General features: G+C 48.3%; 1 protein-coding gene across 2 annotated transcripts in view; it reads left to right on the forward strand.

Moving 5' to 3' along the window:
• Positions 1–275: 275 nt before the first annotated feature.
• The window catches only part of TSPAN18 (tetraspanin 18), a 177,703-nt gene continuing 153,018 nt past the window's right edge, over positions 276–24,960 (forward strand). For both annotated transcript variants that reach the window (XM_010832226.1, XM_010832227.1), the window contains exon 1: positions 276–312. The gene's annotated coding sequence lies outside the window, so the exon portion shown is untranslated. The remainder of the gene's footprint in view (positions 313–24,960) is intronic.

Genomic DNA, 24,960 nt, shown 5'->3' on the forward strand with positions numbered 1-24,960 from the left:
GACTGGGGTGAGATTTTTAATCCTTGTTTTATGGAAGGGAAACTTGAGGTGCTAAGATAATGGAATCCCATAGATCACCAGGTTGTTTGGAGTGGTAAGGGTTTCTCTGAACCATTACAAGGCCCGGCCTTTTCCATTGCAAGAGGATCCTGGCCTGGGAGGTCTGTTGAATGCAGAAGAGGGTTCCTGGTGTTGCTTGGTGTAGACATTCATTCATTCTTTCTTTCTTCCATCATGTGTCCAGTCAGCTCTCCGCATCCCCAGATTTTGCACCGGTGGATTCAACCAACTGTGGATTGAAAACATTCAAAGGTAAAAATTTCAGAAAGTTCCACAACAAGCAAAACTTGAATTTGCCACACTCCAGCAACTGTTTGGGCTGCCCCAGTGGCTCAGTGGTAAAGAGTCTGCCTGCCAGTGCGGAAGATGCAAGAGACGTGATTTCAATCCCTGGGTTAGGAAGATCCCCTGGAGTAAAAGGTGGTAACCCACTCTACTATTCTTGCTTGGAAAATTCCATGGACCATGGAGCCCGGTGAACTACTCCACGGGGTGGCAAAGAGTGGGACAGGACTGAGCAACTGAGAGAGAGAACAACTATTTACATAGCATTTACATTTGGTGGTTCAGGTGGTAAAGAATCTGCCTATAGTGCAGGAGACTGAGATTCCATCCCTGGGTCGGGAAGATTCCCTGGCAACCCACTCCAGTATTCTTGCCTAAAGAATTCCATGGACAGAGGAGCCTGTGAGTCTATGGAGACGCAAAAAGTCGAACATGACTGAGCAACTCATACTTTCACTTTTCCCTTTGGGTATTATCATAAGATGATGTCAAGGATACAGAAGGATAGGTGTAGGTTATATGTAAATACTACACCATTTTATACGCAGGATCAGTGGATTTTGCTATCCATGGAGGTCCTGTGATCAGTCTTGAGGGATGACTGTACTAGACTTTTACTGAAGATTTGAGGTGGAGGGGGCTACACCCAGAAGGTGTATAACCACGCAGTTCAACACTGGTCTTGAAGCCCCTGAACCACACCCACTGTGAGCAGTTCTCTCCTGGGTCCCTGACTCAGGTTTCACCCTCTTGGCTACCCCTCTCATGTCCCAACCTTTGCCCCTGTCTCAGGTCCCCTCTGTCCCTCTCTCTGAGGACATGGAATTTCTGGTCTCCTGGAAGATCCCCTGTTGCTTATGTGGGTGACTCAGGCTTGGTACTGCTCTCACTTGGAGAATGATGGGAACTCAGCTTCTCCAGCACCCACCTCGCCCTCCTTCCCTCCCACACAAAGTCGCCCTTTGTCAGAGATTTTTTTACCAGTCCTGGCTGGGCTCCTGATGCTGCTTGATTTTCTGAGACTATCTGTGCCTTGGTACCTAAAGGATCTTGAGAGAATATTTTTCTTAAGGGTCCTTCCATAGGGAGTGGGAGGTCATCTCCCTAGTACACGTCTGTAGTCTTGTCTCTCCTGCCAGTTAACAGAATGGTGTGAACAGAGGTAGTATTTATTCCCCCAAAAGAGAATTAAGGAGCTGATGTCACACCAATGCGTACACATGTGTGCACTTGGATGGGTTTTTCTGGGCCCTGAGCCTGGGCCTTGGGCTTCCCAGGTGGTACTAATGGTAAAGAACGTGTCTGCCAATGCAGGAGACAGAAGACATGCAGGTTCAAGCCCTGGATCAGGGAGATCCCCTGAAGGAGGGCATGGTAACCCACTCCAGTATTTTTGCCTGGAGAATTGCATGGACAGAGGAGCCTGGAGGGCTACAATCCATGGGGTCACAAGGAGTCAGACACGACTGAAGGGACTTGGCACACACACAAGAACCTGGGCCTTAAGGCATCACCAAGGGCCATGGTGGAAATCAGTGCGATGTTGAAGGCAGCAGATGACTGTACCTTTGGGATGGGGACAGGATTAGGGCAAGGTCCATTCCAGCCAGTTCAGTAGTAATGGGACGAGAACCTTGTGCGGCAGCGGTCAGAACTTGGGCCTGGGGTCAGGCCATCATGGGTAGATTCTGACCCTGTCACTTTCTTGTGTGTGTGTGTGTGTGTGTGTGTGTGTGTGTGTGTGTGTGTATGTGTATGAGAGAGAGAGAGAGAGAGAGCAACCTCGAGGTGGTTTCTTTTCATTCCATGTGAAACTAGATAAGAGCAGTGCAGGTTGGTGGGAAGCTGAGTAACTCCATCAGGTCCTGCCATGAACACGAGTCCTCAGAAGTTTGGGGAGAGGTGTGTGCAAGGGTAGGAATTCCCCACATTTTGAGCTGGACGTCTCCCAAGCACTGCAGGCATTCCGGGTCTTGCCTTCAGTCTCCGATGTGGATGTGGGCGTGGACGGGCATGTTGGGTGCCTTCCTCTGCCACCCCAGGGAGCCCCAAAGCTCTATAGAAGGCAAAGACTTTGGAGGTGAAGATACAGCTGTTCCCAAGGGGGGAGATGCTGTTTTAAGACAATCCAAGGACTCAGTTTTGGGTACCTTTGGCTAAAAATGACCTGGAAAGGCAGATCTGCAGATGTGAGGGATCTTTTAGTATTTTTGAGCTTAAAAGAAAAAAAAAAAAATTCTAGCATGAGCAAGGGGAGAAGAGCGAGAAGGAGCCATCTGGCCTGGTTGAGGGGAGAAAATGAAATTGCTTGGTTTTCATTTGCAGCAAAGCGCACTGTGAGTTTTTCTGCAAATGTTAATAAAGACAGAAAGCGGTGGGACCACAGAGGCCCCCCCCCGCCCCTCCCTGGCTGCTGCTGGAAGCTCTTCATCTTGGAGCCCTCCCTGGGTTTGTGTGGATTATCGCATTGGAAAACAACAATTTTCAACCATGTTGGGTCACCGAACTCAGCTGCATTAGGGAAAATCTCTTTCTTGGAGCCCAGGGATCAGCTTGAGAATGACTTCTCGCCGGCTGTGGGCCGAGGCCTTGTCTCTGAGCTGAGATCCCAGCCCGCGGCCAGCCTGGACGCTGTCTCCACTGTTTACTGCTTAGCAGGGAAGAAGTGAACCAGATGTGATTGGTGCGGGATGAATGAGGTTACCACTGTGTTTCTGGCTTTTCCAGTAGTTCCTAATTGGTTGTGAGAGGTCCCCTGGAGAGAGTGAAAGAGCCCTGGATTAGCAATGGGGAGATGGTTCAAGTTCCCCTTGGGCAAGGCACTAGCCCTCTCTGGACTTGTTTGCCACCCATAAAACCCATAGCCAAAAACCCAAACAAACAAAAATATCCCAGGGCAGAGATAAATTATCTTCATGGCAAGCTTCTTGGGTTGGCGTGGGAATCAGAATCAGAGCAGTTGAAGAATGGAGCCAGGCTTGGGTTTGGTCCCTTCTCTGTTTCTTACCCATCCAGATGTTAAAAAAGCTGAGCCACTTGAGAAAGGAGCAAGCATTTCCAGAGGCCAATACTGAATAGCAGGAGCAGCAAATACACACGTGGGCATGCTAAGTTGCTCCAGTCGTGTCCGACTCTTTGCAAACCTATGGACCATAGCCTGCCAGGCTCCTCTGTCCATGGGATTCTCCAGGCAAGAATCCTGAGTGGGTTGCCATGCCCTCATCCAGGGGATCTTCCCGACCTAGGCGTCTAACCCACATCTCCAAAGTCTCCTGTACTGGGAGATGGGTTCTTTACCACTAGCGCCAACTGGGAAGGCCTGGTGGCAAATACGTTTAATCTCAAATGCCAACTCTGATCAATTAGTAGGGTCTGCTGAAGGGTAGATCAGGCTGGGTTACTTGGGCTCAGCAGGAAGGAGGGCCAAGATCAATTATTGATGTCTGTTATGGTTGGAGGAAGTTGGAGTGTTAGCCCACAGGGTAGATTTAGGGTACCCTAGGGTGCTAGGTAGGCTTCCCAGGTGGCACTAGTGGTAAAGAGCCCACCTGCCAATGCAGAGGACACAAAGAGATGTGGGTTCAATGCCTAGGTCGGGAAGATCCCCTGGAGGAGGGCACGGCACTCTAGGATTCTTGCCTGGAGACTCCCATGGACAGAGGAGCCTGGCGGGTGACAGTCCAGAGGGTCACACAGAGTCAGACACGACTGAAGTGATGGAGCACCTCCAGGGTGCTAGAGACTAGCTGCTTGGAAGCTGGGTGCTCTGCTGTCACTGGCTTTGTGCTCTATGGCCTCACGCAAAGGTTCTTAATTAGGATACATTCCCAAATAATCATGCCTGGGTGTCTGTGTTCTCAGGAAGTCTGATCAGTACTAGCGCAGTGCTGGGCATGTGTAGTTTGAAGAGATTGTTCAAATGATTGCAATGTGTTGGGCTGGCCAAAAATTCTTTCGGATTTTTCTATAAGATGTTACAGAAACATCTGAACAAATTTTTAGGCCAACCCAGTAATTTTATCCTCATAGAGAACTATGGATGGAGGTTCATGACATTGTACAGGAGACAGGAATCAAGACCATTCCCAAGAAAAAGAAATGCAAAAAAGCAAAATGGCTGTCTGAGGAGGCCTTACAAATAGCTGTGAAAAGAAGGAAAGTGAAAAGCAAAGCAGAAAAGGAACGATATACCCATTTGAATGCAGAGTTCCAAAGAATAGCAAGGAGAGATAAGAAAGCCTTCCTCAGTGATCAGTGCAAAGAAATAGAGGAAAACAACAGAATGGGAAAGACCTGAGATCTCTTCAAGAAAATTAGAGATACCAAGGGAACATTTCATGCAAAGATGGGCTCAATAAAGGACAGAAATGGTAGGGACCTAACAGAAGCAGAAGATATTAAGAAGAGGTGGCAAGAATACACAGAAGAACTGTACAAAAAAGATCTTCATGGCCCAGGTAATCACGATGGTGTGATCAATAACCTAGAGCCAGACATCCTGAAATGTGAAGTCAAGTGGGCCTTAGGAAGCATCACTATGAACAAAGCTAGTGAAGGTGATGGAATTCCAGTTGAGCTATTTCAAATCCTGAAAGATGATGCTGTGAAAGTGCTGAACTCAATATGCCAGCAAATTTGGAAAACTCAGCAGTGGCCACAGGACTGGAAAAGGTTAGTTTTCATTCCAGTCCCAAAGAAAGGCAATGCCAAAGAATGCTCAAACTACCGCACAATTGCACTTATTTCACACACTAGTAAAGTAATGCTCAAAATTCTCCAAGCCAGGCTTCAGCAGTACATGAACTGTGAACTTCCAGATGTTCAAGCTGGTTTTAGAAAAGGCAGAGGAACCAGAGACCAAATTGCCAACATCCTCTGGATCATCGAAAAAGCAAGAGAGTTCCAGATAAAACATCTATTTCTGCTTTATTGACTATGCCAAAGCCTTTGACTGTGTGGATCAGAATAAACTGTGGAAAATTCTTCAAGAGATGGGAATACCAGACCACCTGACCTGCCTCTTGAGAAACCTATAAGCAGGTCAGGAAGCAACAGTTAGAACTGGACATAGAACAACAGACTGGTTCCAAACAGGAAAAGGAGTACATAAAGGCTGTATATTGTCACCCTGCTTATTTAACTTCTATGCAGAGTACATCATGAGAAACGCTGGGCTGGAAGAAGCACAAGCTGGAATCAAGATTGCCGGGAGAAATACCAATAACCTCAGATATGCAGATGACACCACCCTTATGGCAGAAAGTGAAGAACTAAAGAGCCTCTTGATGAAAGTGAAAGAGGAGAGTGAAAAAGTTGACTTACAGCTCAATAGTCAGAAAACTAAGATCATGGCATCCGGTCCCATCACTTCATGGGAAATAGATGGGGAAACAGTGGAAACAGTGACAGACTATTTTTCTGGGCTCCAAAATCACTGCAGATGGTGATTGCAGCCATGAAATTAAAAGACACTTACTCCTTGGAAGGAAAGTTATGACCAACCTAGACAGCATATTCAAAAGCAGAGACATTACTTTGCCAACAAAGGTCCATCTAGTCAAGGCCGTGGTTTTTCCTGTGGTCATGTATGGATGTGAGAGTTGGACTATAAAGAAAGCTGAGCACAGAAGAATTGATGCTTTTGAACTGTGGTGTTGGAGAAGATTCTTGAGAGTCCCTGGGACTGCAAGGAGATCCAACCAGTCCATCCTAAAGGAGATCAGTCCTGGGTGTTCATTGGAAGGACTGATGTTGAAGCTGAAACTCCAGTACTTTGGCCATCTGATGTGAAGAGTTGACTCATTTGAAAAGACCCTGATGCTGGGAAAGATTGAGGGCAGGAGGAGAAGGGGATGAGAGAGGATCAGATGGTTGGATGGCATCACCAAGTCAATGGACATGGGTTTGGGTGAACTCCGGGAGTTGGTGATGGACAGGGAGGCCTGGTGTGCTGTGATTCATGAGGTCGCAAAGAGTTGGAGACATCTGAGCAACTGAAATGAACTGAACTGAACTGAGAGAAATAGTCGCTGAAGGACGGCCTTTGATACTAACTGAGGTCTCAGTCACTCATCAGTGTGGTGAGGGGGAATGTTAGAATCTTCCCTACTGTATCAGATGAATGTGTGAGGCACTGCAGAAGATGGTTTGGCTGGTGGCTACAATGAATGAAGAGCAGAGGCCAAAGGTGCAACATGAACATGGTGGCCTGCAGGCCAGATTCTAGCTGGAGATGTATTTTGTTTAAGGCGCACAATGTTTAGGACGTAACCGACTGAACATTAAAATATTGGGTGTGCGTGCGTGCTTAGTCGCTTCCGGTCATGTCCGACTCTTTGCGACCCAGTGGACGGTAGCCCACCAGGATCCTCTGTCCATGGGATTCTCCAGGCAAGAATACTGGAGTGGGTTGCCATTTCCTTCTCCAGGAGATCTTCCTGACCTGGGGATCGAACCTGTGTCTGCCTGCATCTCCTGCATTGCAGGTGGATTCTTTACCTACTGAGCCACCTAGGAAGCCCAGCTAAAGCATACATAGACCATGCATACAGAGATCATATGAGCCAAGAATTCCATTCTTAAGTATACTTCCAATAGGACGTGTACATGTGCTCCTAAAAGGCATGTATAAGAATGTCTGTGCCCTCGTTCTCCATGAGAGATGATACCTGGAAACAACTCAATTTTCATGAGTCCTAGAATGGATATAGGAGTGCTACACAGCAGACAGTGAATGCACTCTTGCTGCTGATGGCAATTTGGGGGGAAATCTCAGAAAACTGATATTGAGCAAAAGACCCCAGAGGTGAAAACGAATACACAGAAGGATTCTATTTATATAAAGTTCAAAGTCAGCGAAATGAAGCAATGGTGTTAAATCAAGCCATGATAGTGGTTCCATTTGGGCATAAGTCGGGAAGAGCCTGGAAGAGGGCACCAGGGGCTTCTGGGAGCTGCTTTGTTTCTTTTTGTGTTCTGCTTGCTGGGTTTACAGGTGTGTCCAGTTTGGGACTATTTACGGAGCTGTGCATTTCAGATCCAGGTACTTTTCTGCTTATAGGTTATATTTCAATATATTGCATTGTTAACAGAAAACAGAATTCTAGCCAGTTGAAAAAGAGATGTAGTATAGAACTCTAGGTTTCTGGTTTCCTTGACAAAGGGGCGCCTTCAGGGCAAGAGCAGGCTGAGGGTGAGCAGGGGCTGCCCCCTCGGGGCAGATTGTCTGTTTCAGGTTGTTTGTTGGGATTTGCCTTTGAAACGCTGCCCTCAGGGACTCCCAGCCTCCTTCAGAGAGAAAGGCTTTGTTGGTGAGTGATGGGTGACATAGAATGGGCAAAGTCTCCAGGTCAGGCTGGCTTCGGTCCCGACCACACGGACACTTAAAATTTTGTAGACGTTGGGCAAGTTATTTAGTCTCTCTGAGCCTCGGTTAACCTGTTTGCAAAGCCAGAAGAGTAACACCCACTGCAAAGGATTGTTCAGGGGTCAGGACAAGATTAGGATGAGAAAATGCGTGGTGTGTCTTGTGGCTGGGTCTGCCTGGCAGAGCGACATTTGCCTGGTGCTGTCCCTTCATGTCCACTGGGAGCATGAGAGGCTATGGTCACTGAGATGTGGCCCACGTCCCTTTACTGAGGTCGATGTGGGAGATGGGAGACCTTCTCTCTGGTCTAGTCCTGTGCACCAGGGCCTGGCTTTCATGGAAGGGCAGGGCCTTCCTCTGGCTGGTCAGGGCCAGGCGCCCAGGCAAAGTGATGCCCACAGCTCCTAATAGCTAATACTGCCCATCATGGTGCCAGGTACTCCTGCAGAGGCGGGCATCTGCTTTGCCCTGTGGACAGCTGGGAACCTGCCATCTTCACTCCCTTCTTGGTCCTGGTGCCTGCTTCTCCATCCTGCTTGCAGTGGCCAGAGCAGCCCTCCTTAAGGGGAGGGTCCTCAGGAACAGAGTGCTTCTGGAAGGTGCTTGCTGGCTGCATCTCCACTGCTCACCAGGCTTCCTTATCCCAGGAATCACCCAGGCAAGGAAATGTAGGGACCAAGGGACTTCCCCTGTCCAAGCCTCAGTGGCCTGATCTGGAAAGTGGGTGTTGATCACACCTGCTCCTCAGGACTGTTCAAGAATCCTGACTGTGAATGTTACCATCGCTGTTACTGTCGGCCGTGAGAATGCATCAGGTGGGCCATTGAGGGTGGACTTTGGGGTAAAGGATGTGGTTTGAAATGGGCTCTTTGTCTGAGAACAATCTGTTTTGATTTATTTGACTGTGGGAATTTGAAAACGGCCCAAATGCTTTTCCTCCTCTTGTTCTCTCTCTCCAACACTCGGATTTCCCCTCACTCGCCCGTTCATTCACTCCCCGCTCAGAGCCCTCTTGCTCACGCTTGTTCACACTTCTCTGCTCACAGTTGAAGTGCAGCGGGGAGGTCAGATGCCCCAGAGGTTTCTCCTTCTTCCTCAGAGGCTCGTGCTCTCATGAGCCTTACACTCTCTACTTACACTCGGAGGTGTGAACGGTCATTTTCACACTCAGACTTCCCTCCTGACCCTTGCTCCGCCTCATCCCCTCCACTCCCCGCCCCTCCAAGTCCCAGCAGAGCCTTGAGGTCAGGAGATCTGATTCTCACCCAGTTTCTTTAACCCAAAGACTCTATGGCTGTGTGACGCAGGCAGAATCACTCAGCCTCTCTGGACCTTGGTTTCCTCTCTCACAACAGAGGCGAAGCGACCAGTTTGCATTTAGAGGGATCGTCACTTTCTTCTGCAGTATCTCAGAGGCTCAGAGATAAAGTTCCTTCCACATCTTAATTTCCCTGACGCTACAAATGAGTGGATTCCATCTCATTAGGCAGACTGTGCGCCAACCTGAAGTTGCTCTTTAGCCATTTCCCAGTGCTGAGGAGACATCGTTTTATTTGGAGCCTAGAACTTAAAATGAGGTCAGGAGAAACCAGAAAGTTCAAGACGGTGATTCATGCTTGACTTTGGAGGGACACAACGTCATAACATCTCACTGGATCCCATTCCTCTTCTTCTTGGTGTCCCCAGGAGAGGTGACCAGGGAAACAGGGATGGTGGTCAGCTTGCCACTGCTGATGCGGGAAGGGGGTGGAAATCAGGAGAAAGATGCTATGCTTCCTGCACCGAGCCCAGCGGAAGGATCCACTTTACTTTGTGTCCCTGTCTTTGCCCCAGGTTATGGCAAAAAATGGCATATACTGTCCTCCTGAGTACTTGCAACAGCCCTACAGGTTATGTATGAAAATCATTCCCATTTTAAGGGTGGTGAGACAGGAGCCTGGGAGGCATAGCTGGGTCTGTGACAGGGCAGCGACCTGCACTTGTGCTAAGCTTTGACCCCCAAAGCACGCTGTCCTGAGTGGCCCAGTGGTGCCGACGTGGAGTGGGAAGAAATGGGATTTCAAGATGGGAGTCTGAAAATTAATCCTCCTCTAGTACAAGCTCCTTATGAACCTTGGGTAAATCTCTTACCCTCTTTGGGCCTCAGTCACTCATTGTAAAGGATTCCTAGGTGGCTCAGTGGGTGAAGAATCTGCCTGCAATGCAGGAGGCACAAATTCGATCCCTGAGTCAGGAAGATCCCCTGGAGGTGGGCATGGTAACCCACTCCAGTATTCTTGCCTGGAGAATCCCATGAACTGAAGAGCCTGGCGGGCTACAGTCCAGAGGGTCACAAAGAGTCAGATGCGACTGAAGCGGCTGAGCACACATGCATGCACATTCAGAGAGCCCATCCCAGAGTCAGAGGCATTCTGTCCCCAGTGCTGTTCCACACGGACCACTATGAGGCCTTCGGATGAAAAGCCATTTGCCCTTCAGATGACCTTGGAGTTTCTTAACCAAGGTGCCATCTTCAGCATCCCAGATTCCGGACGCCAAAGTGAAAAAGGTCTGGGATGACTTAGTCCAGTGGCATTCAACTTACTTGTGGTCACAGACCTCAAAAAAAGTTCACCATGAAGCCTCCAAAACAACTCAGAGAGGAGCTGCCCTGGTGAAGCAGGCATAGGCGGCTGGTCCCCCCTCTCCTCTCCCTCTCCTCGTGGGTGACTCCTGAGGAACCCCTGGGAAACCCATTCTGAGAATCACAGGCCATTAGGTAACAGTTAATGAAACTGAGATCCTGAAAGGGGCATGAACTCACCCAGGCATCAGAGGCTGACACGTCTGCTAGAATCATTTTCATTAGCAGTATCATTTCCCATTTTAAGAAGAGGGCTCTCCTGTGTTTCTTTTGGCCATTGATCTTAATTAATCACCTAGAGATGTGTTTTTCAATATTGACACTTAGCGGCTGACATTTCTGAATTATTCTCTTCTGCCTTCCTCAAAGTCATAGGTAGAGGTGGATGGATATTTATTGTTAAATCAAGGAAAATGGGGCTTTTGGCTTGGAATCTTCTGAAACAGAGTATTTACCCAAACAATCCTGCCCAACTCTGTAAACATATTTGACCAAAGTAAATAATAATAAATTGTGGGCAGAATGAATCCACAGATATGGTAGTTTGTAGGGGCTCTTAAGAGCCCTATTGAGATGAAGTACTTTCCCCACTCCCCCTTTTGCAGCCCTCCACCCCAATTTGGTTTTCCAGATCACAGGGTATTCTTCCCTTAGCACCTAATTTCCACACAGATTTAACCAGCAGTGACCTGCCACGTGAAGAGCTTTACTAAGAATCAATAGGCATGGGTCTCTGGTATGTGCTCCACATCTGCTGCATATAAAACACCCCAGAAGCGACAGCAAGATTGATGCTGGCAAGACATCTGGGGCGTCACAGCACAGCGGGTCCCTCTTGCCCATTTTAAGGGCAAGGCCATGGCCCAGAGATGCTTGGTGGCTTGCCCAAGGTCACACAGTGATTTGGAGGCAGGAGCCCATGTCCTCCAGGATTCCAAGGCCAGGTCCCTTTCCAACACGCTGAACCCCTCTTTGCTGAAGCCAGGCTGCCCTTTGCTTTAAGATACAGGTAATAAACCAGTGCCTGTGTGGGCAAGGAGAGAGATGGAGTGTGCTATTAATTAGAGGCTACCTTTTAGAGTCCCTGAACGGGGTTAGCTAGAAGAGTTGCCATCAGAGCAGGGAGAGAAGTGTTCTGAGACATGTGCTGAGCATCCACTGAGTCCTGATGGGAGATTCCAAGAATGGAGAAGAGCACTCCCAGCCTGCAAGTGTGGGAGAGACACATGTGAATTCAATTCAAGGCTGGCGAGGTTTGCGCTCGACTTCCCAGCACATGGTGCTCTGGGAGTGGGTGGGAACACGGTCTTCTCCAAGCCTGACCCTGGCAGCCTGGCAGATGTGTTTATTTCTTCCTTTTCCACTTGGGAGGCAGGCGTCTGGCAGGGTGGTTAGGCAGGCAGGCTGTGGGGCCCAGGCTGCCTGGGGTTCAGATCCTGGCTCTTACTGTTGAGATTCAGAATCTGAGGCTAACTGGTATGCTTCCATTTCCTCATCTGTAGAATGGGAAGAGTAATGGTAGTTTTGGCATGGATGGTGTGATGGTGAGGCCTTAATGAGGTGGTCCACTTAGGTGCTTAGAGCCCCATATGCCCTGACAGACGGGATGAGCAAGCAGCTTGTATTAGCTAGCCTGGGGATCTTACATGGGTGCGTATTTCTCCGTTTAAAAAATAATGTTTATTGCTTTTTTTCTGATTGTAAAAATCACTCATACACAAACACCAGTTACCTAAAGATGCCCCCTGGTAACATTTTGCTGTAGTTTTTTTCCACTTTTACCGCTGTGCATTGTGTGCATGTATGTACGTGTGTGTGTGTGTGTAATTGGGTGTGTACTGTCGAAGTATACTTTTCAAAAAATTATAAATCCTGAATCACATGTAAATCTAAAATGAACAAAGACCAAAGACTGATTTAACTTGTAAGTGAGGGAGCCAACAGGAGAAGCTCGTGGGTAAAGCTGGTTCTCAGGAGAACTAGAGAGTCAGCAGTTATGTAGGCAAGGGAGAAAGAATACTGGGAGAAGATGGCTGGATTGGATACACAAAGCTTAATCCCACCTTTGGGTTATCTTTTCTACCAGACTGAAAAACATCTACAAATTCATCTGTGACCTCCCATGAGTCAAAGTCACATTTCTCTAGAATCCTCTAGATCAGCGGTCCCCCACCCCTTTTTGTCACCAGGGGCCTATTTCACGGAAGATAGCTTTTCCACAGACCTGGCTGGGGAGGGGAGGATGGTTTCAGGATGATTCAATCTCATTGCATTTATTGTGCACTTTATTTCTATTATTATTACATCAGCTCCACCTCAGATCATCAGGCATTAGATCCTGGAGGTCTGGGACCCCTGCCCTAGATAATCGCTCCTTGGGTGAGTCTGCTTAACAGTGCTCCAGTGTGATGTTGAAAGTTCAGTTATTTATCCTACCAGTGTCTATATATTCTTCCTGATCATATCCTAGCTAATGGCACGCTTCACCTTCCAAACTTAATATTCCCTCACATTCAATTTTTTTTTCAAAAGCAAGTTTCGAGGAAGGACCAGGTGTCCCCCAAGGGTGTGACTTGTCCTTCAGCCCAGCTTGATTGAGGTACCCCACCCTCCCCACCAGGGAGGCCTGGCGTGCTGCAGTTCATGGGGTCACAAAGAGTCGGACACGACTGAGCGACTGAACTGAACTGAACCGAACCCCCCCACCTTGGGGTCCCAGGGCAACTACATTGGCCTCAGTCGCCTGCTGCATTTTCTTGTATTTGTCAATTTCCTTCTGTCTCCCCATCTAGACTGAGTTTTCTGAGAGCAGAGATTTGTTGAGCCGAACCGTCTTCCTGATCCTTCTTTCCCAAGCACCTAATAGGTGACACATAGTGATTCTTCTGCCGTGCTCGTCGAGTGAGCGAACAGGCATGTTGAGAGGCCTGGCCTTCGTCCATTACAAAAGATGAACCGTGCCATTCCGAGCTAGCAGGGCTCCTCTCCAGGACTGGCTGTGTGCTTCTGTTGAGTCAGAGAAGCTCCCAACCCCCACTTAGTATCTCAGCCTTCTGACTGCCCCCCCTCACCCCCCATGCCTGATTCTGCCATTTAATTGTGTTTGGAGGGCTCTACACATGCAGTCTAGATAACGCAGCTCTCTCTTCTCTGTAGCACTCTTGAGACTGAGCTGAGTTCCTAACTTTCTTTTTCCTAATCAAGATCTGAAAGGGGTAAAAAGTTCTTGGCCACCTCCAGCTGTGGAGGGAGAGGGGTGATGGAAGGATTAATCTCTGAGCGATGAATTTTAAAGCCCTCTTGTTCCATGTGTTGGGAAAAACCCATCAAAATGCTAATAGATCTGCCGTCTCACCTCCCGCAGACCCTTTTCTGCATTGGAATATATTTACAGGGAAATATATTGAGCAGGGAAGAATTACAAGGAGTTGAGGTGCCTTTTTCCGATTCTACCGCAGCTCTGCGGGTTGTAAAGGCTGAATTAATAGCCCCACATTGCAGAGGAGAGCTGTGGTGGGCTGCAGGCTTGGCCCTTCAGTTATGAGTTCTCAGCTTTCGGCTTCCTGGCTAACGGCAGGGCGGCTGGTTTGGAAACATCTCTATTACTGTCGTGTGGCTTTTTAATACTGATTCTCTCAGAGGCAGAATAGCCTCAGACAGGCGTTCCTGTAGGTATAAAGCTGGCTGCACAGTGGATCCCTATTGAGTAAAGGGTCTGCAGCGTGTTGAGACTCATTTTATGCCAAAGTCAGCTTCAGCACTGAGACGGTCTCAGCTTTTCTTGAACCCTATGCTGGGAAATGCTGGATTGTTCTTGAAGCCTTTGAAACGCCAGACATCTTTGTCCAAACAGCCCAAAGGCCTGAGAACTTCTCAGATGCATCCTCTGGAGACAGGATACTTACGTACGGGGTTAGCCTAATGCACACTGGACTCCAGAGAAGCGGCTCCAGAACTTTGGCTACAGACAGCATCATGAGCGCTGGTCCTCCCTCTGCCTGGTCCAGCTCCGTCACGGCAGACAAGTGACCTCTCTGAGCATCACTTCCTCCCTTTGTTAGTGAAGAGGAGGATGCTGGCCACTTAGCACAAGAGTACTGGGGCTCAGATCTTTCCTTTCTCTGTGCTTCAGGTGACACAGTGAAGCTGGGGCCAAGCAAGTCAGGCTCCATCTTCAGAGAAAAGTCCCTCAAACCATTAGGGCTCCTGGGTCCCTCTGGGAGCTTGTCTGGCAGGTCTGCGGGAGCCCCAGTCTCCTTGTGAGAATGAGTGAGCCTTACTTGGCAGATAGTCTTATTGATTCTTTTCCCCTTTCACTATGAACTGAACCAATGTTTGGGCTTCCCCCATGGCACTAGTGGTAAAGAACCCACCTGGCAGTGCAGGAGACATAAGAGATGTGGGTTCGATCCTTGGGTCAGAAAGATCCCCTGGAGGAGGGCATGGCAACCCACTCCAGTATTCTTGCCTGGAGAATCCCCATAGACAGAAGAGCCTGGCGGGCTACAGTCCATGGGGTCGCAAAGAGTCGGACATGACTGAAGCGACTTAACATGCTCACAAACCAGTGTTTAGTTACCTAAAAACCCTGTGGCTCAGTTCACTTTCCTCATCTGAGAAATGGGAAGAGTGGCAATTCTCTCCTTGCAGCGTGGGAGGAAGAGGAATGAAGATCAGAAGTACAGTCTGCTCCAGGGGAGGCACAGCCTTTGTCCCCCCGCCCCTTCAGGTACCAAAAAGTGCTTCCAGTCGGGAAAGAGGGGGAGCAGATGCAGAGCATTGCCCGCTGATGAAGGGCAGTCTCACCAGTTGCCCTTCCTGTTCTGTCAGGCACCGTAGGGGTGGCATCTGTCCCATGGATCCCGGTACCATGCAGAGAGCACCAGAGACCCTGACTGGCATGTGCGGAACAACTCCAGGCCTGACAGCAGGTGCCGAGAAGGGGAGATGATCACCAACGACAGTTGCAGTGAGAATTAACAGTTTCACATGTTAATTTGTGGGGAAGGTGCCTCTCTCTTCGGGGGCCCTTCCACCCTCCCCAAGCCACCAAGAGCTATTGAGCTCAGGTTGGGAGTCCCTCACCGACCAGGCAGATCATCCTGGGCCCTGGCTAGCAGTGCCAGCGCCCCCTGCAATGTGCCCGATGGCAGGTGCATCCCTCCCCTCCCCGAGCAAAGATAAATCATACCTCCCAGTCTTTCTGAGGATGTCACGGCTCCCACTTCAGCCCCATCGAGACCCTGGGACACAATTAATAGGCTCATTCAGGGACTCATCACGGGAACAGAGGGTGATGGGGCTGAGTGACAGGGCGGGCGGCCCTGGGAAGCCCTCTCCCTCCCCCAGCGAGACAAGTGCAGGTGGAGAGGCAAGGCAGAGGCGTGATGAGCTCAGGCGGCTTCATTAAGGGCTGCCCAGGGGATCTTTGAGATGCAGGACGCAGCAGGAACTCGTCCTGAACAAGCCTTGGCTCCTCTCCCTCTCCCCCACCCCCACGCCAACCCCCTGCCTTGCTAATTTAAAACAAAGCCAAACAAAGCCCCAGCTTTGCTTCGGAGCCATAAACTGCAGAGCTTTTATCCATCTACAAGCGATGCATCCGGCTGGCTGCAGCCCAGCCTGGATCCTGTGGCCTGGCATCGGTGTGGGGCGAGGGGGCCCAAGGTTGAGCTGGCTTCCAGGACTCGCCGAGGATGCTGTTCCTTCTTGGGGCTCAAGACCCAGAGTCCTTGTGATCACAGAATTCAGAAGGAGGGCTGGTCCATGTAGGGTGGCTAGTAGATAGGGAGGGAGAAAAACAGAGAGAGAGAGAGAGAGAGAAAGAGAGAGAAAACAGGAGCTAGCCAGGAAAAGGCTCATCATTGAGCTGATCACCTTCTTTTCTGTCCTTTTCTTGCTGCCTCTTCCAGGAAGACTTCCCAGCTCTCCACTCTGAAATCCTACTGACTTGGGATTCTAGGATATCAAGAGGCTCTCAATTAGTCATCTTCAACATCATCTGGAAACTTACTATGTAATCAGTTAGAAAGTCCATCTATTGTGAATTAAAGTGGTAGGCTGTACAACAGGGTGTAGATGCCACCGGTTCTGAGTGTAGACCCCTGAGGGAGAGAGGGCAGGGTCCGAGGACTGTGCTTGGAACCACTGATCATGGCCACTACCCTCTTTATAGAAAGTAGCAACAAGTTCTTTCATGTAATTTCTCTGGGCTCTGAGGGCTTATTCTGTGCTGAGCACCGTGAGAATCACTTATAATCCCTTAGCTCATCTAATTGGAGAAGGCAATGGCAACCCACTCCAGTACTCTTGCCTGGAAAATCCCATGGACGGAGGAGCCTGGTAGGCTGCAGTCCATGGGGTCGCTAAGAGTCGGACACGACTAAATGACTTCACTTTCACGCATTGGAGAAGGAAATGGCAACCCACTCCAGGGTTCTTGCCTGGAGAATCCCAGGGATGGGGAAGCCTGGTGGGTGCAGCCTATGGGGTCGCACAGAGTCGGACACGACTGAAGCGACTTAGCAGCACCAGCAGCTCATCTAATATACAGCTCAGGCCACTGAGGTAGGACTATGGTGGTCCAGAATTTGCATATGACTAATGTGAGGTTTAGTGGGATAAGGAACTTTGCCAAGGCCCCAAGGGTGGCAGGTGGCCTAGTTGAGACTCATACCTAGGCCTGTGGGAGAGGAAAGCCTGGTCTCTTGACCATGGTGCTCATTGCCATTTGATGCTGAGGGCATTCCACCTACCACCCACCCTGCCCCACATTGCAGAAAGGCAGCAGGCTCTAGTGGGGGTTTGCTCCCTTTGAGCCTACTCACAGGTAATCATCCAAATGGTTCTACACTGTCCACTGAGCCTGACCTTTCACCCATTTTGTTGCTGTTCATTCACTAAGTTGTGTCCGACTCCTTGTGACCCCATGGACTGCAGTACACCAGACTCCCTGTCCTTCACCATCTCCTGGAGTCTACTCAAACTCATGTCCATTGAGTTGGGGATGCCATCCAACCATCTCATCCTCTGTCATCCCCTTCTCTTACTGCCTTCAATCTTTCCCAGTATCATGGTCTTTTCCAATGAATCAACTCTTTGCATCATGTGGCCAAAGTATTGGAGCTTCAGCTTCAGCATCAGTCCTGCCAATGAATATTTAGGGTTGATTTCCTTTAGGATTGACTGGTTTGATCTCCTTGTTGTCCAAGGGACTCTCGGGAGTCTTCTCCAGCATCACAGTTTGAAAGCATTAATTCTTTGGCATTCAGCCTTCTTTATGATCCAACTCTCACATCTGTACATGACTACTGGAAAAAACATAGCCTCTTGGGGTCCACAGGAAGTTACACAAATAGTTAAGAGTCTTTCGTTCCTTCTCTTATCTCCATTAACCAAGTTCTGCCTTCCTACTTTTCATATAAAACCCGTTCTTTTATAGATGCAGTCACTTCCATCCGTCCTCCTATTCATTTCTCCGTTTACCTGTCCATCCATCCATCACCCATCCATCCATCTACGTGTATCATCGGTCATCCATTTCTGTTTCCATGCATCCATGCATGCTTGCATCCATTTATCTGTACATTTCTGCGTGCATGTATCCATCGTTCATCTTTCTATATTTTTAATTATTTATCCATCTCTGCAACCAACTACAATCTAGTTCCTTTTTCTCTTCTACCATTCAGTTCTTCTTCACTCTCTACCCATCCATCTATTCATCTATCATAGCAACTATCCATTCATCCAGCTATTATGTGCTGAGTCAGGAATTGAGACCACAGAGTGGGTAAGACATCACCCACATCCTTCAGTCTGATGGAGGACAAAAATCACATGAGCAAAAAAATAGACTGTGCTTCGATGCGGACTTTACTACCTATATACACAAATTGTTATAAGAGCCCAGAGAACAGTGATTAATCGTGCCTGTGTACGTCTGGGAAGGTTTCTCAGAGCAGATATTGAAGAAGGGTTTTGCAGGATAAGTTTTCCAAAACACTAGGACTTTTCCTAGTGATTTGGGGATGTGGGGGTGGGGCTGAAGTTCAGGATTAGGAAAGACAGAACGGACCTCCAGGCAGAATGAAAAACAGCCAGATCCGACTGAGTGTGGTGGTGTGGCATGAGTGTCCAGGTCAGTTCAGTTTGACTATGGGGTCTGTGCATATTGCAAGGACCTGAAAATGGGCCTGGAAAGGCAGCCAGGGGTCAGATGATAAAAGGTCCTGTGTATAGGTAGAGGGAGGCCAGGAAACCCACTGAAGCAGAAGAGAAAGACATGGGCTCTGTCTGACAGCAAAGGAGAGGGCATGTTGGATGGAACAGAGGCAGCAGGCTGGCAGACAAGACGGAGCCTACTTGCAGTAAGCAGACAGCCGACCTCGGGCTGTGCCCAGGCAGGGACCAGCAGGGAGCGGCAGTGAGGACAGAGAAACAGGGATGACTGGGGGTACCTGGGATGGAAGAGAAACAATGACTGGGAGAATAGGCAAGTCTTTGATTTGGGTGTCCCGTTCCACAGGGTGCTCTGCTTTTGAAAAGCCAGTAGGCTGTATACTCCTAGTGTGTACACTATTGAACAAATATATATATGTGTGTGTGTGTGTGTGTGTACTATTTCAATTTTAATATAGAGTAGAAAACATCAGGGTAGATATTTAAGTCTCTCATCTGGTCTTATCCAGGATACTAAAGTGGCTGTCAGATTTTTTTCCTATACATTTATTTTAAAATGCAGATTTGCTTTGCTTGGAAGAAAGAAGATGAGGAAGAAAATCTAAGTTTTGAACCAGACCTTGCAAAATGGGAGTACCTGGCTAGTATCATCACTAACTAGCATTGACTAAGCTCTTATTGTATATTTCATGGATTCCAAGGCACGCTTCTTTATATCTTCTGCTTCTGTTAGGTCTGTGTCATTTCTGTCCTTTATTGTGCTCATCTTTGCATGAAATGTTCCCTTGGTATCTCTAATTTTCTTGAAGAGATCTCTAGTCTTTCCCATTCTATTGTTTTCCTCTATTTCTTTGCACTGATCACTGAGGAAGGCTCTCTTATCTCTCCTTACTATTCTTTGGAACTCTGCATTCAAATGGGTATATCTTTCCTTTTCTCCTTTGCCTTTCACTTCTTTTCTTTTCATAGCTGTTTGTAAGGCCTCCTCAGACAACCATTTTGCATTTCTTTTTCTTGGGGATGATCTTGATCACTGCCTGCTGTACAATGGCATAAGCCTCTGTCCATAGTTCTTCAGGCACTCTATTAGATCTAATCCCTTAAATCTGTTTGTCACTTCCACTGTATAATCTAAGGGATTTGATTTAAATCATACCTGAATGGTCTAGTGGTTTTCCCTACTTTCTTCAGTTTAAGTCTGAATTTGGCAATAAGGAGTTAATGATCTGAGCCACAGTCAGCACCTGGTCTTGTTTTTGCTGACTGTATAGAGCTTCTCCATATTTGGCTGCAAAGAATATATTCAATCTGATTTCAGTATTGATCATCTGGTGATGTCCATGTGTAGAGTCTTCTCTTGTTTTGTTGAAAGAGGGTGTTTGCTATGACCAGTGTGTTCTCTTGGTAAAATTCTGTTAGCCTTTGCCCTTCTTCATTTTGTACTCCAAGGACAAATTTGCCTGTTACTCCAGGTACCTCTTGACTTCCTACTTTTGTATTTCAGTCCCTTATAATGAAAAGGGCATCTTTTTTGGGTGTTAGTTCTAGAAGGTCTTGTAGGTCTTCATAGAACGGTTCAACTTCAGCTTCTTCAGCGTTGCTGGTTGGGGCATAGACTTGGATTGTTGTAATATTGAATGGTTTGCCTTGAAAACGAACAGCGATCATTTTGTTGTTTTTGAGACTGCACCCAAGTACTGCATTTTGAACTCTTTTGTTGACTATGAGGACTACTCCATTTCTTCTAAGGGATTCTTGCCCATAGTAACTCTTAAAGAGACAGGAATACCAGACCATCTGACCTGCCTCCTGAGAAATCTGTATGCAGTCAAGAAGCAACAGTTAGAACTGGACATGGAACAACAGACTGGTTCCAAGTTGGGAAAGAAGTATGTCAAGGTTGTATATTGTCACCCTGCTTATTTAACTTATATGCAGAGTATATCATGCTAAATGCCAGGCTGGATGAAACACAAGTTGGAACCAAGATTGCTGGTAGAAATATCAATAACCTCAGATATGCAGATGACACCACCCTTGTGGCAGAAAGTGAAGAACTAAAGCGCCTCTTGATGAATGTGAAAGAGGAGAGTGAAAAAGTTGGCTTAAAGCTCAACATTCAGAAAATGAAGATCATGGCATCCAGTCCCATCACTTCATGGCAAATAGATGGGGAAACAGTGACAGACTTTATTTTTTGGGGCTCCAAAATCACTGCAGATGGTGATTGCAGCCATGAAATTAAAAGACGCTTACTCCTTGGAAGGAAAGTTATGACCAACCTAGACAGCATATTAAAAAACAGAGACATTACTTTGCCAACAAAGGTCCGTCTAGTCAAGGCTTTGGGTTTTCCAGTGGTCACATATGGATGTAAGAGTTGGACTATAAAGAAAGCTGAGCATTGAAGAATTGATGCTTTTGAACCGTGGTGTTGGAGAAGACTCCTGAGAGTCCCTTGGACTGCAAGGAGATCCAACCAAGTCCGTCCTACTGGAAATCAGTCCTGAATATTCATTGAAAGGACTGATGCTGACGCTGAAAATTCAATACTTTGGCCACCTGATGTGAAGAACTGACTCCTTGGAAAATACTCTGACGCTGGGAAAGATTGAAGGCAGGAGGAGAAGGGGACGACAGATGGTTAGACGGCATCACCGACTCAATGGACATGAGTTTGAGCAAGTTTTGGGAGTTGTTGATTGACAGGGAAGCCTGGCATGCTGCAGTCCATGGGGTTGCAAAGAGTTGCTCAGACAACTGAGCGACTGAACTGAACTGAAGGCACCCTTGTTAAAAAAATACTTTAAGGTCTCTGAAATGAGGGTGCATCATACAAAAAGTGATGCCTTAATCAAATAGCTTAACAGGCACTGTTTTCTCTTTATCAGAAACCCATAAAATGATGGTGTAATTATAACCCATGGAGTCTTACATTCAAGAGAGAGGGTATTACGTGTCAGGCTCTTAGCTGAGTCCTGTGTGTACATTCGTCATGTCATCCTCACATTGTATGAGTCATCAGCTGTTGTTAACCCTGTTTCCCAGATGAGGAGCTGAGGCGTGGAGCAGGAAGTTCATTTGCTCAAGGTCACAGAGCTTGTCAGAGGTGGACTCAGGATTCTACAGTTTATTGTGATCCACATAGTCAAAGGCTTTAGCGTAGTCAGTGATGCTGCAGCTGAAAGCTCCAATAATTTAGCCACCTGATGTGAAGAGCCAACTCATTGGAAAAGACCGTGATGTTGGGAAAGATTGAAGGCAGGAAGAGAAGGGGGCGACAGGGAACGAGATGGCTGGATGGCGTCACCGACTCAACGGACATGAGTTTGAGCAAGCTCTGGGAGATGGTAAGGACAGGAAGGACAGGAAAGCCTGGCGTGCTGCAGTCCATGGGTTCACAAAGAGTGACTGAGCGACTGAACAACAACAGAATTCCAACCTGTTTCACTTTAAACCTGCAGGTGGAGGGGGTGGGTGGGGGACTTTTGGATAAAAGCAAGAGCAAGTCCAGGGCACAAGACTGCCTGGTCAACCGCAGACTCCATCACCCTGCCGGCCACCTTTCGATGCTGCCTCTTGTCACCAGCCCCCAGCCCCGGCCCCCACATTGCTGTCTTGGCCCTAAACCCTAGGATTCTTTTCCCCTCCTCAGAGGGCTCTGGGTCTAACATCTGTAGTGACTTCCTCCCCTTCAGAGAGGATGGGGCTGGGAGGAGATCTCAGGGGAGAGGGGAAGAAATTCCGAGCCCAGCTGGTTTCCCTCACACAATGCAGATTTGCTTAAATGGGAATTAGGATTAGTGCCAGATTTCACCTCTCCTGGCAGGCTGGTAATAAACTAATCTCCTCTTAGGCTGCAGGAAGACAGAATTCCATCGAAGAGTGAAGACAGCTTCAGGCTCGGGAGTGCAAAACCCGAAAAGTAATTTTGTTGTTGACGGGCCTTGCTCACACCTCCTGACACGCAGCCCGCGGCTCCTTCCCAGCGTGGCTGCAGCCTTTAATTTTGTTAATGTGTGACATTCACACAGGCTGTGTGGCTGACGGGCACACTTGACATTAATACGTGTTCCTCACGGTCCCTAGAGCTCATAAAAGCTCATTATCAGTTCTGAGCCTGTAAATGTAGTTCCCGGGTTCAGGTGGACCAGGAACACAGAGATGCTCCGGGGAAGTGGAATAGTGGACAGCTACATAAGACAAGAAATAAACTCCTGCCTCATCCAGGGAACACGACCTCCCAGGCCACCAGGAGGTGAACAGAAAAACTCTGCAGGCTGAACTCTGAGTTCAAATTTGCATTCAAGCAAAGGGGCTCCTGCCCTGCTATTTGAAGGGAGTAAATCCAGTATTGTGGGGCTTCCCTGGTGGCTCAGCAGTAAAGAATTTGCCTGCCAATGCAGGAGACTTGGGTTTGATCCCTGGGTTGGGAAGATCCCCTGGAGAAGGAAATGGCAGCTCACTTTAGTACTCTTGCCTGGGAAATCCCACGGACAGAGGAGCCTGGAGGGCTACAGTCCATGGGGTCGCGAAAGAGTCAGACAAGACTAAGTGGCTAAACAACAACAACAACAATAGGGAGAAGGCAGTTTGTCAAATGTGATGTTTGCAGAGCCTCTGCCTGGCCATCCAACTTCGAGGCATCCAGGCTTTGGAAGTGCTTGAAAACATCCACACAGAAATGAGTGCACCAAGGGGCCCATGGCCACAAGGTGGTAACAGCCAGAAATGGAAATACGCACATATGCATGGGGGGCGAGGTGAGGGACTGTGGTCCACACTGACCATGGATACTGTGAAGAAGACTCCAGAAGATGCTTGTGTGCTCACTTGCAGAGGTAGACACGGTCTCACAGAGAGCTGGGGTTGTATAATACGTGTAAGATCCCACAGTGTGCATGTGGGCCACCGTGGGTACATGCTTATACACACATGTACACAAATATGGTGCTGGTGGTAAAGAACCTGCCCGCCAGTGCAGGAGACACAAGAGACGCAGGTTCCATCCCTGGGTGGGGAAAGTCCCCTGGATGAGGGTATGGCAACCTACTCCAATATTCTTGCCTGGAGAATCCCATGGACAGAGGAGCCTGGTGGGCTATGGTCCATGGGATCACAAAGAGTCAGACATGACTGAAATGACTTAGCATGCACGCACACACATATGTGATTACACGGACTATAGCCTGGAAGGTCATATTACGGAGATTGCACAGTGAGTCTGTTAAACAGGATAAATGAGTATGGGAAAACTTGCACATTTGTAGTTAAAAATGAAAATTTTATACATATACAAGCTTATCCATATGTGTAAGGATGTATATGGAGACGGATATGGCTGTAGGTGTATCTGTACATGTATATATATCATGAATTCTTCTGACTGTAGCTTTAGTCTGGCCCATGACACTTGAGGCCCCCTGGGCTGACACCGCCTGGGTGGATGTCTGAGGCATCCAAATAAATAGCCAAATGAGATAGCCAAATAAAACCAGGTCATGTCCTCTGGCCAAGCCTTGTTCCCCATCAGTCAGCAGGAAGTTCCGAGAACTTCTTTTATGCATAGGGTGCTCTGGTGCTGGGATCTACAGGGCAGACCTTGAACTCATTGCTCTCCTTGAACTAGGCCTCCCCCACCATGGAGAGGGCAGTTTCAAGGGCTTGACTTCCCTGAGTGTCGTCCCGGGTCTGTCCCTTTTCAGCAGCATGGCCGTGTGGGCAAGTTAACTCCTCGGAATTCATCGTGGTCCTCATTCCTAACGGGGCCATACTTTCTCATGAGATTGTTGAGGGCGTTGGGATCATTGTCATTATTATTTGAGGCAATATGAAATTTAATAGGGGCTTCTGTGTGGCCGGGTCATTGGAAGGCAGGGATGGGGGCCCCCGGCCCTCCCTGTTTCTGCTCAGCTGTGTCTTTTGCTCAGCTGGGCATGTGAACGAGCTGGTCCCCTGGAACCGGCCTAAGCCTTGGCTGACAGGTATGCAGTGAATTTGATCCTTCTCCAGTGACCTTCGAACTCTACGTGAAACTGACAGAGAGGAGGTGGGGGGTGTGGGGAGACGCTGGATTTCTGGGTCCTAGGCTCTGGAGCTGAGTTGTTTTTCTCACCATCAGAGTGTTCTCCACTTACTACTTATCTGTGCCTGAATACCAGATCTTGAAAGTGTGAGTCTGCCCCAGAGCCTGCATTCATTAAGCAATGATTAATTCGCTTTCGCATTTTCAAAATGACTCAGAGAGCCTTTACTTCGCCTGAGGAAAGTGGAGTCCCCACACCAAGTTGATAACATTCTAGCTAGAAGCAAAGAGACACAGTGCGGTGCTGCGATCAGCCCGCTCCGTGTCATCACAGGGCCGTTGTACAGGCTCCCGGGGTTATTTTGGAAGATTGAAAATATACCCCGGGCCCTAGGCACTGGGGACGGCATCCTGGGACCC

The sequence above is a fragment of the Bison bison genome, unplaced genomic scaffold, assembly GCF_000754665.1.
Source record: "Bison bison bison isolate TAMUID 2011002044 unplaced genomic scaffold, Bison_UMD1.0 scf7180017860457, whole genome shotgun sequence".
In the NCBI taxonomy this organism is placed as follows: Eukaryota; Metazoa; Chordata; class Mammalia; order Artiodactyla; family Bovidae; genus Bison; species Bison bison.